The following is a 12,309-nucleotide window of genomic DNA, read 5'->3' as shown; positions in this document are numbered from 1 at the left end:
GGGAGGGAGGAAGGAAGGAAGGAAGGAAGGAAGGAAGGAAGAAAGAAAGAAAGAAAGAAAGAAAGAAAGAAAGAAAGAAAGAAAGAAAGAAAGAAAGGAAGGAAGGAAGAAAAAAGATGAAAGGAAACTCAGGGTTAAGATGACTTCCAAAACTGTCCCCATATAGTTGGAAATATTCCTTGCTGTACCATTTGCAAAGGGGAGCGGAGAAAGTGGACAGCTCCATACGGGCAGCTCTCAACTGACAAGAGCTTGTTTGGTGACCATTTAAAGTTACAACGGCACTGGAAAAAAAAGCAACTTACAACCGTTTTTTTCACGCTTGCGACCCTTGCGGCATCCCCATGGTCACATGGATTGACCTTCAGGGGCTTGGCAACTGGCATGTACCTTTGTCAGTTGCAGGGTCCTGGGGTCACGTGATCCTCTTTTGCGACTTACTGACAAGCAAAGTCCGTGGGGAAGCCATATCCATTTAATGATCATAACAACTGCACTGGTTCCCTTAACAACTATGGCAACTGACTCGTATTTATGATTGGTTCATATCTATGACGGTTCCAGCGTCCCAGGGGTCACGCGATCCCCTTCTGCAAAGTCAATGGGCAAATCAGGTTCACTTAGCAACCATCTCCTTCGCTTAAAAACTGCGGAGATTCACTTAACAAGTAGTAGAATGGGGCAAAACTGACTTCACCACCGTCTCGCTTAGCAACAGACATTTTGGGGCTCAATTGTGGTCGTAGGTGGAGGACTATTGGTATTTGATAGAAAAGGCTGCACAAGACCAAGCCTTAAGGACAAATGCATACAAAGTCAAAATTGAGAAGACAGCAAAAGACAGTAAGTGCCGCTTATGCAAAGAAACTGAAGAAACAGTGGACCACTTGATAAGCTGTTGCAAGAAGATCGCACAGACTGATTACAAGCAGCGGCATGACAAAGTAGCAACAATGGTGCATTGGAAGATCTGCAAAAAATATCATTTGCCTGTAAGCAAAAACTGGTGGGATCATAAAATAGAGAAAGTCATAGAAAATGATAAAATTAAACTGCTCTGGGACTTCAGAATTCAAACAGACAAGCACTTGCAACATAACACCGCAGACTTAACAGATGTGAGTGTAATGTTAAAAGGGTATTCCTCCAAAATTTGGAATTTCTCAGTCCTTGAATGTATCAGAGGAAATCCTGAAACTGCAGGACAAATGTAAAAATCGTAGACTGAAAAAAATGAGATTCGCTTTCAGAATTTCAAAGGGTTCTTTGTACACACAAAGAAAAGACTAAAATTTAAGTCTGCGGTTAAAAGTGAGCCACACTTTGTCATGGGACTGTATTTTATACACACACTGTGATGTATTCTTTTTTTAAAAAAAATGTTATATATTTTTCTCTTCTCGTTTTTGTATTTTAGCACACGAAATAATAAAAAATGGAAAGAAATAAAAACAAAATATGACCTCTATTTTTGTTTTCCCGGGGGGGGGGGCAGGGAATGGATGAAAGGACCATACTCAGAATCAGAATCCAGCTGGGAGGGACCTAGGAGGTCTTCTAGTCCAGCCCCCTGCTCAAGCAGGAGACTCCCTACCATTTCATTTTTACCTCATTACCCAATGATATACCATTTTTATCTCAATACCCAGCAAAAAAGTGATCTGTTCTTAACATCCAAATGTTTTGAATTAATACGGAGACTATATTTGAGGATGTCTCTTTTCAAAAATAAATAATCAGAGTAGAATGTTTTTAAGGAGGAAAAAAACTAAGAAAGTCCAGTTGCCTTTTGAAAAAGCATCTTTGGGACAACTATGTTCTGGAGGATTAAGAATCTCTCTAGACATCCCTCTTTTTTACTTCTGTGGCTGGCAGGACTGACTGTGATGTGTTGGGATTTTACTTTACTGTTATTGAGAAATACAGACTTCTATGAAAATAAAAGCTCTCCCAGCCGGAACATCTGGAGAACATCTGTCAAAAGTCTAACTCCATGGGAGGAATGTAGAGTATGTCCTTTTCATAGCCAGCCCCATGTTCTGGAGATATATCAGCCTTTCCTATTCACCACCCAGGCTTAATCTTATTAAAGACCATCCTATTAAGCATAGAAAATAGAACGTTGAATAATGGGGTTGAAAGAGACCTGGGACCATTCTTTTGAATAGAATAGAGCTGGAAGGGACCTTGGAGGTCTTCTAGTCCTTCCCCCTGCTCAAGCAGGAGGACCTATACCATCTCAGACAAGTGATGGTCTAACCTCTTCTCAAAAATCTCCATTCTGTTAAAGATTATCCTATAAAAGACCATCTTATTAAACATGGCACAGTGACTCAAGCGGTTAAGACACTGGGTTTGTCGGCTGGAAAGCTGACAGCCCAGGTTCAAGATCCGAGCACCATGCAACGGAGTGAGCTCCCGTTCCTCGCTCCATCTCCTGCCAAACTTGCAGTCCGAAAGCACATAGATGCAACTAGATAAATAGGTACCACTTTGGTGGGAAGGTAACAGCGCTCTGTGCTGTCATGCTGGCCACATGACTGGAGAAATGTTTTAGGACAGCACTGGCTTTGAAATGGAGATAGCCACTACCTACCGTGTTTTCCCCAAAATAAGACCATTCAAAAAAGGCAGTAGGTCTCATTTTCAGGGGCTGTCTTATATTTTTCCCAAGCCCTGCCTCGCCTCACAGCGGTGGCACTGACAGCCCCATCCAGCAAGAGCCTACGTAGCCGCTGGCCCGCTTTTGTGGCCAGTTGCAGCAGGAGGTCACGCAGCCCACAATGCTGTGCTGCCACCACAAGGCGAGGCAGGTGGGGGAGGGGGTGGAGCTGTCCCAAGCACCCGATAGGCACCCAAACTCTTTTTGCCCAGAGGGAGACTGGAAGCTTCGTCTGCTTGCAAAGGGAACAGTTGGAAACAGAGGGATCCACTCTGTTTCCAACTGCCCCATTTGCAAGCAGGTGGCACTTCCAGTCTCAGTCATTTCTCTGTCCAGGTAAAAAGTCTTTGGGCGCCTATGGGGCAGTTAGAAACCTATGATCTCCAAGGTTCCCTTCAACTCTTGTTGTTGTTAGTTGCAAAGTTGTGTCCAACCCATTGCGACCCCATGGACCACATTCCTCCAGGCCTTCCTGTCCACTACCATCTTCTGGAGTCCATTTAAGCTCACGCCTACTGCTTCAGTGACTCCAACCAGCCACCTCATTCTCTGTCGTCCCCTTCTTCTCTTGCCCTCCATCTTTCCCAGCATTAGGCCCTTCTCCAGGGAGTCCTTCCTTCTCTTTAGGTGGCCAAAGTCCTTGAGTTTCAACTTCAGGATCTGGTCTTCTGAAGAGCAGTCAGGGTTGATCTCCTCCAGGACTGACCGGTTGGATCGCCTTGCAGTCCAGGAGGCTCGCAGGAGTCTTCTCCAGCACCAGAGTTCAAAGGCCTCCATTCTTTGGCGCTCAGCCTTTCTTATGGTCCAACTTTCACAGCCATACATTGCAAATGGGAAAACCATGGCCTTTTTGCTACCAGGAGCTCATTTCTCAAAAGTGGGTTGGCGATGCTATCTAGTGGTCCTGAATAGACATTTCCCATCAAGGCAATTTGGCAAAAAAGGATAGTTACAGGCAGGGCTTTTTTTCTCATAGAACACCCAGAACAGAGTTCTGGCACCTTTTTTGGATGGAACCTTGTAAGGTAGGCAAGGTATGACATATGTGAGTTCCCGCACTTTTTTTTTTTTTTTAGAAAAAAAGCACTGGTTACAGGTGAAATAATGGTGGACCACACATGAACCCAACCCATCTTGATTTTCACCACTGTCAAATGAAATCAACAACAGCTGGATTTGGGTCTACCGGCTACGTGCCTTCTCGGTGCTGTTTTTGCTGCTGACGCAGTTCTGAACAACATCAAAAGAAGTCTCATGTGATAGAGATAGGAAGTACTGATTGTGGGGTCTTTGGTGCTCCTTGAGCTTGCCCCCCCTCCAAAAAAAGCACCCAAAATATTTTGCTTCTCGTCCAAGAAGCTTCTTCAATTTGTTTTTTGGATGACAAGCAAAACGTTTTCAAAGAAAAAAAACACCAAGAAAGTCATATTGCCTTTTTTGGGGGGGGGGGAAGCACTTTGGCTTCTAACCACATAGTACATTGATTTATTTATCTTTATAAATCTTGGTTTATATTACTTTGCTCCAAGCTAAAAAGCCCCAGAGTTGTTGTAAACAGCAACAGAGAAGCTGTTTTAACCTCCCAATCATTTGTCTTCTCCTTTTCTTCGATTTCTCTATATTTGCAAGGGAGAAGGTTCAGCAAACAGAATGCCGTTTTGTGCGATGATATAACATCACTCATTCATGTTTCTTGCAGAAAACTCAATTATATGGCCAGGCTTTTGGCTGCACCTATGATATTACAGGAAATTCATATCGTCTGCTCTCTAATTTCCTGGCATTTTATCACTTTGGATTGATATAAAACTGGTCGATAACTGCAGTAAACTTGAAACGAATCAAAGGGATACCATTGAAATGATAAGATCCGGAAAAGCATCCAGCTCAGAAGGGTAATAAAATGTTTAAGGAGAAAATAGCTGCACACTTTTTTAAAAAAGCATTAGCCACCCTGGATTTTCCCTAGCAATTATTAACTAGGTTCAACCTTGGTGGTTTTTCTTTTTCTGTTTGAGAATAGCCAAGATGGGTTAGGTGCTGCCATTTAGCAAAACCCCAATTCATACACGAGGAACTCTAAAATGGAAAGTTTTATTTCAGTTCCTTTCTTAATGGGGGTCCAAGTATAGAATAGAATAGAATAGAATAGAATAGAATAGAATAGAATAGAATAGAATAGAATAGAATAGAATAAGGAAAAATAGAATAGAATAGAATAGAATAGAATAGAATAGAATAGAATAGAATAGAATAGGGAAGAGAAGAGAAGAGAAGAGAAGAGAAGAGAAGAGAAGAGGAGAAGAGAAGAGAAGAATATAAGAGTAAAATATAATATTATAATAGAGTAGAGTAGAGTAGAGTAGAGTAGATTCACTAAACAGCAGAAGATTGTAAAATGGAGCAAAACTCACTTAACAAGCGTCTCACTTAGCAACAGAGTGTTTGGACTCCATTGTGCTCGTAAGTCAAGGACGACCCTGTGCTTGTACTGGGACGTATTCCCCACTTTAAGGTTCAGCCATGAAGCTTGGAAATCACGTCTTTGCAGTGCAATCAATCAGAATAGAGCTGGAAGGGACCTTGGAGGTCTTCTAGTCCAACCCCCTGCCCCCCCTCCCCGATCAAGCAGGAGTTTCAAGCTTCAAAGCTCTTTTTGATTTGGCCAGTCTGAAATAAAAATTGCGTTCTTATCTTGGCGAGATTGCAAGGGGATTTTCAAGCTGCCTTACATTACTGGAAGTTGCCTGCGCCCTGACTGGGACACTTGGATTTGTTTAATTTTTCTTTCAAATGCCTTTCTACAGAAACCACTGTATGTTTGGCTGGCAAAGCAATTGCATAGGTGAGTAGAGTTACCAGATGTAAAGCTACAGGATTATTACTCAAGACCTATGCCCAGCTAAGTACACCCTTGGTAAATGTTTACCGAGGATAGAGGGAACAGTCTTGGTATGAAATGGGGAAATTGGCTTTAGAATCAGTTATCAAAACTTTTAAATAAACGGCCGGAGAGTCAAGGCTATCTTGTCAGGACATCAGACTTGTCCAGACATTAGGAATTTAATTCTATTTCTGCAGAGAGGGTTATTATAGGATAGTAAAACAGGTTGGGAAGAAGGAGAGGTGGGGTTTGCTATTCACTCCTATCGCCACCATCGACATGGTTTGAAATCTGTGGAAAGTTGGTGACATTCATACAAAGGTTTATTAACCAATTAGTACAGGGGTTTTCAAACATGGCCCTTTGATGACTTGTGGACTTCAACTCCCAGAATTCCTCAGCCAGCGTGCCTGGCTGAGGAATTCTGGGAGTTGAAGTCCACAAGTCATCAAAGGGCCAAGTTTGAAGACCCCTGAATGGGTAAGTTTCTTGAGATTCTAGCTTTCAAGTGGGGAAAAAAAAACTCAGGTGTCACAATTGACTGTTAAGCACAGAATCGACCCCAAATACATCTTTACGGTGTTCCTCTGTCCTCATTCCAGCCCTCGTTCAAATATTGATTGCTGTTTCGGTCTAGTTCACGTATAACCGAATTTTAAAAACTAAAAACGGAAAATCGCTACTGGTTTATGGGAAAGGATACAATGGTGACATGTAAATCCTTTCGTAGTTTATCCTAGAACATAGAATAATAGAGTGGGAAGGGATCTTGGAGGTCTTCTAGTCCAACCCCCTGCTCAGGCAGGAGACTCTTCACCATTTTGGACAAATGGCTGTCCAATCTCTTCTTTAAAGCCTTCAGTGATGGAGCACCCATAACTTCTGTAGGCTGTTGTTCCACTGGTTAATTGTTCTCACTGCCAGGGAATTCCTCCTTAATTCTAGGTTACTTCTCTCCTTGATTACTTTCCATCCATTATTTCTTGTCTTCTGGAAAATAAGTTGACTCCTTTCTCTTCTTTGTGGCAGCCCCTCAAACATTGGAACACTGCTATCATGTCTTCCCTAGTCCTTCTTTTCTCTAGACTGGCCATACCCAATTCTTGCAACCGTTCTTCATATGATTTTGTCTCCAGGCTTTTAATCATCTTAGCTGCTCTTCTCTGCACTCTTTCCAGAGTCTCAACATCTTTTTATATTGTAGTGACCAGAATTGGATGCAGTATTCCAGGTATGGTCTTATTAAGTATAGTCTTACGTACCAGGTGAGGTCCTTCCTACCCAGATGAGCTTTGAGTGATGTTCAAATGTTCAAATCTCATAGAGGCAAGAAGGATAAAATGTTTCTGAGTAACATCCCCATCTAGTGTCAGCCAAGAGAGATTTTTCTTCTAACACCTGGTAAGGAATCTTTGTGACGTGACTTCGTTGCATGTCGAGAAAAAAATGCATGGGATCTTCAGAAAACATGGTGGACATCTTCTGTTTTGCCATTCAGAACCATTTCACTTGTATATTCAAATCGCCAGAGGACATTTTAAGGAAGAGGAGGAGAGGACAGCATCCGTGCGCCCGTTTTGTTCTAAAAATTAAGACACCTGGGAAGAAAAGCACAATATGTCTTAATTGAAACTTGATGACCTATAGAAGAGAATATTTGTAGCTCGAGATTGAATTGTGGGGCCCTTGGTCCTTTTTGAGCTTGGAGGATTTGTTGCAGGCGTTTCATTACCCGCATTAGGTAATATTTAGTCTAGCCCTGATGATGTTACGTCATTTGGTAATGAAATGTCTGCAGAAAGAAAACAAGCCAAAAGAGCACAAAGGACTCCACAGTTCTCCCCCTCCTCATCCTCCTTCCTAAAAACCCCACTCCCTTCTAGTACTGATGATGTTTCCTAGTTGGGTCATGAAACACCAACTCCTCCTCCTCTTCCTCCTCCTCCTCCTTTTCAGAAACCACACTCCCTTCTAGCAATGATGATGTGGCCTAGCTTGATAATGAAACATCTACAAGGAAACAACCAAGCACAGAGAACAGAGACGAGCCCACATTTGATGACGTCCTAGACTAGCAAATAATATATCACAAGACTGTACAAGATTTAAAAGGTCCAAAAGTAAATATTTGAGTCTGAAATCAAAGTCCCTCTTTGGGACAGAACCATCTTGTATTTAAAAAAAAAACTGAGATCCCTGAGTCATATAGAAATCTGAACAAAAAAATGTGGAAGCCTCAGCAACACAAGAATTGTGGTTAGGTTTTACAAAAGGCCATTTTCCATAACTCAGAATACCTATGTCAGTTCCTGTTTTTTTCTCCGTTCTGTTCTTGACTGTTCAGACATGCCCTCCTTGCTGGGTTTCCAGTTAGGGACACACCATGGATAACAATCCCAAGGCAGGTTGGTGCAAATCTGCGTGACAGTGCTTGAGGCCAAGTTTCCCCCATGTGTGTGGGAAACACTGCTTGCCATAAAAACACACTTCTCTGGGGACTGCGCTCTGCGAAAGCAAATTCACGAGAGCAATTTGGCAGCAGATGACATTTGGGATGAGAGACCCATCATTTATATACAGTATTTTGTGTATTTTTTATTTGATCAAAAATTACAAGGGGAGAGGGGGGGGAGGGAGGGAGGGACTTGTTTACATCCTAAAGATGCTTTTTCAAGAAGAAACTGGACCTTCACTGTTTTCCTCTGAAGATGATTTGCTTCTTATCCAAGAAACGTCTTCAGCTCTGACTGAAGGATGGTGGGGAATGGAAGGATTTATACTCCTTGCAGACAGCTGGTCATTTGCATTCTTTTAGAGAGTTGCTGAGGCCACTTGGAGGTTGACCTATGTTTTGCTTCTCATCCAAGGAGCTTCTTCAGCTCCAACTGGATGTGGGGAATGGAAGGATTTATACTCCTTGCAGACAGCTGGTCATTTGCATTCTTTTAGAGAGTTGCTGAGGCCACTTGGAGGTTGACCTATGTTTTGCTTCTCATCCAAGGAGCTTCTTCAGCTCCAACTGGATGTGGGGAATGGAAGGATTTATACTCCTTACAGACAGCTGGTCATTTGCCTTCTTTTAAAGAGTCGCTGAGGCCACTTGGAGGTTATCTGTGTCCTCAGGGTCACCTGAGTGGTGCAAATGAGTGTGGAGCCTTCTTGGAACTGCTTAAAGGACTGTGTTGTAGACTGGAGATAGATGATGCTGTATCCCTCCCCCTCTGTTGAGAAAGAGGGCAGTTCAATTTTGTCTTAGATGGACTCTTTAAACCAGCGGTCCTCTCCATCTAAAATGGGGACAGTTGTCTACGGTTCTCCATCCCAAGGGACAGCCCAACAGGAACAAGGCAAATTAGACTTTGCGAGGGTGGAAATGGGCAAGTCACAGTTAGTGCAAGGTGGGACCGCAGATATATCATGTGTGGTTTGTATGCAGACATTCCTCAATCTTAGGTGGGAACACACAACCCACTGGATTTGTTTGCAAATACTTTGTCCCTAGCCCTCTATTGTTCCCGAAACACTCCCTAACGCCTTCAGACTGGGAAAAGAAAAAAAATAAATAAATGAAGGATTTATTCTCGGGCACAAACAATCAGAACTGCAAATGCAGACTTCAAACAAACTATTTTATTATGTTCTGCCTATTGTTGTGTCCTGGGCCTGATGAGGAAACTCAGCAGGCCCAGAATTGTTGCAAATGGTCCCGGGCATTCTAAAAGCTGCCCGGGACCAGACAGAGTGGCGCCAGCCTTGTGCGCATGTACAAGGTGCGAAGAAAGAAGAACTCTTATTGGTTCACTCTGTCTGGGGTTCAAGCCCTATAAAAAGGCCTGCGTGCCTTTTGCTTTTTGCTTGGAGTTGGAGTAGGAGAATAAAGCATTGTTTGTTACCACCATGTCTTCATCATTCGCATGCGAACGGAGAACACAACACCTATAATATAGGAACCTCCCCAGTCTAATAGCTCACTCATCTTTGGGAACAATTAAAGTTCCGAGAAATTTAGAGAGAGTGGCACTGGCCATTTTGCAGTTGTGCAGCATATCCGACGTGCCACCACTTAAACCTCTAAAGAGAAAAGATCCTTGGCTCCATTTGTTGGGAAAGGCGTATAGTTTTATTAGAAGCCAAGTGTGTTGCAGTAATGCATAGCCAGAACTGAGAATCATGTGCCAAAATCCCTAAATTCAACTTTTCCCTCCCTTAGTTACTTCCCGTTGCCCATCCCTGTGTCACCAGTCAAATTCAAGCAGGAATGGTATGCAGATGGCATGCTGGATGACCTTGAAGCAGCCTCTCAAAGAGATACAGCAATTACTTTCGTTTTCCCTTTGGCTTTCCCACCTCCCCCTAGTTCATAGCAGTTTGTCACCAAACAGTAGCAAAGCACAAGCAAGCATTAAGGGGGCAGCTGACACAGCAACTCCAGGCTAGCTCTGTGCTTGATCCCTCCTCCCTGTCAGGAAGGGAGCGTCCCAAGGTCTATCCTCTTTGGAAGCTGGAAGCTGTTTTCCAAAGCACCAGAAGGCAAGACAGGAAACAAAGTGTGGAAACGAATAAAACTTAGAACTAAGGGGAAATTCCCGACAATTAATTTTGGGCACCATATCACAAAAAAGAAGTTGAGAGTTTGGAAAAAATTCAGAGAAGAGCAACTAAGATGATCCAAGGCCTGGAGACTAAAACTTATGAAGAATGCCTGTAGGACTTGGGCTGGCTAGTCTAAAGAAGAGAAGGACTAGGGTGGGGGGGACATGATAGCAGTGTTCCAGTATTTGAGGGGCTGCCACAAAGAAGGGGGGGGTCATGTTATTCACCAAAGCACCAGAGGGAAGGACAAGAAACAATGGATGGAAACTGATCAAAGAGAGAAGCAACCTGGAATTAAGGAGAAACTTCCTGACAGTGAGGACAATTAACCAGTGGAATATCTGGAGATTTTTAAAAAGAGGCTAGACAGTCACTTGTCTGTAATGGTATAGGTTCTCCTGCTTCAGGAGGGGGCTGGACTAGAAGACCTCCAAGGTCCCTTCCAACTCTATTCTATTCTAATTAGTAGAACAACTTGTCTTCAGAAGTTGTGGGTGCGCCAAATTAAATTTATTTAATTAAAATAATAAAAATTGGCCACAAACAAAGCAGAGATCAAAGAAAAGGAAACCAAAAACGATATGCAAAGAAATGTACACAGGAAGAAAAGATTATCTACATTTTTAAATCCCCCACGGCTTTCCTCCAAAAATGTCAGTAGACTTGACTAATTCCTGTCTAGGAAGAGCACCCCCGCAGCAAATCTGGAATTCATTAGATACTTTATTTCAGATCTAAGCCAGCCAAGAAAAAGAGAGATTTGAAGATTCTTAATAAGCTAGGAACCCAAAAGTATTTCTAAGCCTGGTCTAGAAGTTAGGCAAAAGAATAACTGAATAACCAAATAACAGAGTAGAATCATAGGGTTGGAGACCTTAAAGGTCTCCTAGTCCAACCCCGAATCCTCAGATCATCCCAGACAAACATCTGCCCAACCTTTGCTTGAAACCCTCCAGGAATGGAGACCCCACAACTCCAGGAGATAGGTTGGACCATGGTTTCTTAGCTGTCACAGTCAGGAGAATCTTCCTTATTCTGAGTTTGCATCTCCCTCCATATTACCTTCTACTATACTATATATACTATATGGTATAAATTATGCTATATTGGTTCTTGTCCTATTCATGGGAACTATGGAGAATAGAACCATAGAACCAAAAACCATAGAACATAGAACCATAGAATCAAAACCATGGAACATAGAACCATAGAATCATATAATCATATAACCATAGAATCAAAAACCATAGAACATAGAACAATAGAACATAGAAGCATAGAACCAAAAACCATAGAACATAGAACCATAGAACCAAAAACCATAGAACATAGAACCATAGAACCAAAAACCATAGAATCATATAATCATATAACCATAGAATCAAAAACCATAGAACATAGAACAATAGAACCAAAAACCATAGAACATAGAACCATAGGGTTAGAAGGAACCTTGGAGGTCTTTCAGTCTAGTCTAAACCCCTGCCCAAGGCAAGAGGCTTTATACCACCCTGAACAAATGGCTATCCATTCTCTTCTTGAAAACCTCCAGTGATGGAGCACCCACAACTTTGGGAGGCAAGCCATTCTATCGATTAATGTTCTCCTGGTCAGGAAGTTTCTCCTTCATTCCAGGTTGGATCTCCCCCTGATGAACTTCCACACATCACTTCTTGTCCTGCCCTCTGGTGATTTGGAGAATAGGTCAACCCCTTCTTCTCTGAGACAGCCCCTTGGAAGAGTGGCAGACGGCTTCCAATGGTTGATTCAACCGTCTTTGAATTGTCCCAAGCAAAATTCTAAAACCTTCTGCCTCCCACCTAGACACACCCAGAATTCAACCTGGCTCCAAAATTGAGAAGGAGGATAGGAAGGGAACCTCCAGCTGCCGAGCAAACAAAAAGGTCTTGGCGCGTTGTTATTGAAAATTGTGGCAGGAACATTGAGCCCCCTGAGAGATGCAGAGCAAAACAGACACCTGTGTTTAACGGCTTTCGCGGCACTGAATCTCCGAGCCCATTTGTGAGGCTCAGAGAAACCTTATCCATTCCCTCTCCTTGCAAGCAACCACCACCACTGCTTGAGTCACAAAACACCCTGCCTGGTTGCCACTGTGACATCCACGTGACCGAGTTTCTGGCCAACACCCCAGAGGAAAGGTTGCACAGAT

Source organism: Crotalus tigris, unplaced genomic scaffold (assembly GCF_016545835.1).
Source record: "Crotalus tigris isolate CLP2741 ecotype Arizona unplaced genomic scaffold, ASM1654583v1 scf7180000018366.374532, whole genome shotgun sequence".
In the NCBI taxonomy this organism is placed as follows: Eukaryota; Metazoa; Chordata; class Lepidosauria; order Squamata; family Viperidae; genus Crotalus; species Crotalus tigris.
The sequence above is the reverse complement of the archived record's forward strand: the minus strand, read 5'-3'. Positions refer to the sequence as shown.